The sequence below is a fragment of the Ovis canadensis genome, chromosome 13 (genome assembly GCF_042477335.2).
Source record: "Ovis canadensis isolate MfBH-ARS-UI-01 breed Bighorn chromosome 13, ARS-UI_OviCan_v2, whole genome shotgun sequence".
NCBI lineage: Eukaryota > Metazoa > Chordata > Mammalia > Artiodactyla > Bovidae > Ovis > Ovis canadensis.
In genome coordinates, this window is record NC_091257.1 from 96,467,545 (window position 1) to 96,469,721 (window position 2,177).

At 51.0% G+C, this 2,177-nt stretch overlaps 2 non-coding genes across 2 annotated transcripts; both read left to right on the forward strand.

Annotated features, from left to right (window-relative positions):
• The first annotated feature begins 1,616 nt into the window (after positions 1-1,616).
• On the forward strand, positions 1,617-1,696 carry LOC138417933 (small nucleolar RNA U2-19). Its single transcript, XR_011248350.1, has one exon. It is a non-coding gene; the product is annotated as a small nucleolar RNA U2-19 (small nucleolar RNA).
• Positions 1,697-1,834: 138 nt separating this feature from the next.
• LOC138417932 (small nucleolar RNA U2-30) lies at positions 1,835-1,906 on the forward strand. The gene has a single exon (XR_011248349.1). It is a non-coding gene; the product is annotated as a small nucleolar RNA U2-30 (small nucleolar RNA).
• Positions 1,907-2,177: the final 271 nt, after the last annotated feature.

Genomic DNA, 2,177 nt, shown 5'->3' on the forward strand with positions numbered 1-2,177 from the left:
GGTGGGGTGGGGTGGGTCTCACCCCCGCTGTCTGGTGAGACCTCATCAAGGTCCGGTTTCCTTTCCCGTAAAACAAGAACGATATTAAGTTCCTCTCTCAAAGGGGAGGCCTGAGAATGACCTGAGTCAGGGCGTAGAAAAAAATGAAAATATGGAATGACCGTGTTGTACACCTGAAACTGATATCATACTCTAACTCAGCCATACTGCAATTTTTAAAAAAAAGACAGAAAAGGAAAAGGAGCATGCTGTTCCAAGTGCTCAGCAAAGGCGAACTCTCCTCCCGCCTGGTGGAAACGGGAAGCGCACTTCGGGAAATACAGGTGAGTTACTTGCTCTGTGACTCTTGATTTCCTTAACAAGTTCCTTCCAAACTAAAAGAATCACGCCTTCAGAATATGCCTCCTGGAATCTTAATAAAGTTTGCACGAGCTACGAGCTCCGTCGCCTCAGTCGCATCAGACTCTTGCGACCCCACGGCCTGTAGCCCCCCAAGCTCCTCTGTCCGTGGGGTTCTCCAGGCAGGAATACTGGAGAGGGGTGCCATGCCCTCCTCCAGGGGGTCTTCCCCACCCAGGGATCGAACCCAGGTCTCCTGCGGCGCCTGCATTGCAGGCCGGGTCTTTACCGCTGAGCTACCGAGTAAGCCAATGAAGTTTTCATAAATTTGTTTTTTACGAAAACTTTTATTTTTTTATCAGTTTAAGCAATTACCCTTTAGTTTTCAATTACATTGTTCTATCTTTCCCTGTCTTTTATGAAGGTGATACTAAAAGCCAACTGTATTTTTTTTTTAATTCCCTTAACCGGCAAGATCAAAATTTGATATCCACCCATAGCGTGGCTATGATGACACCAGCTTTTTTCAATCTTACTGATGACTGAGATTCCAAACATCTGAGCACCCTGCCCCCACCCGACGGGTCTCCCGGGATGGCTGCCGTCAGCTGCTTCTGCGCTGCGAGTCCTGCCCCCGGCTGCCTCCTGGTAGAAGGTTCTTCTCGGCGGCGGCGGCCTGTCTTTGGGTCCCGTCGGTCCGTCTGCGGCCGTCAGCGCGGGGCCGCGTGGGGCGGACGTTTGGGGGCACGTGCTGTGCCCGCTGCCCCTTTGTGGAAGAGGTGAGAGTCCTCGCCGTGCTTTTCCGGGCGGCCGGCTGCTCTGCCCCGCTTGCCGCCCCCGCGCTCTCCAGTGCTGATTGATTCCCTAACGTCGGCCTGGAAACCCGGCCGCCCGCGCCGCGCCGGGAGACTGCGGCCTTTGTTCCCTGCCAGTCGCTATTCCGGGAGAAGCCTGCCGCCCGGTGGACCGAAGCTGCATTACCCTCGCCTGGAAGAAATTTCCTGGAGCCACCGCTTAAGGAAGAAAGGGCTTTCCTGAACGAAGCTCAAGTTCTCTCTACCCGGCCGGGTTCCGAGGGCCCCAGAGCGCTGCAGAGAGAGCAGTGCAGGGGCGTCGAGGCTGCTCTGCGGTGCGGGTACGAGGTGGGCCCCAAGGCTAAGAGGACACCCCTCCCAGGCTGTCTCTTCAGTACAATGGGCCCGCAGGCCCCACACCTGGGAGACGGAGGTACAGAGCTAAATACAGCCTGTGCTCCCTGGCATGAATAAGAGGCCAGCAATCGGTGATGAAAGTGGCCAAATCCGAGCATCAGAAGACCACCCAGTGTACCTGATGCATGATCTCTGTAGTTCTGAGAAGCAAAAGAGTAATTTAAAATAAGGGGTGTGAAGGTGGGGGTGGGGGGGTGTGTAGGTGACTGGATAATTATGGGGCTTATTGGTGGGTAAGTGAGAGTTAGCTGTGGGTGTGCTTGTATGAAAGGCTGATCAGTTCTGAGCAATAACGAAAAGATTTTACTGCGGAACTTTATATAACTATGAAGGTTTCTACACTTGATCTGAGCTCAGAATTTAAAAAAAAAATCAACATTCACTACAATCAGTTCTTGTAGAGAATGATGTACCCAGAATATATATTACATATAAACAATTTTTCAAATCTTATAACTAATAAAGTACTAGTTCACAGCTAGCACGATAGAAGTCTGGGTGCATTGCACCATGAAGAGTTGCTTCAGGGGCTATTACTCATTCTCTCTCTCTCTCTCTCTCTCTCTATATATATATATATATATATATATATAGTGGTTCAGTTGTGTCCGATTCTTTGCGACCCCA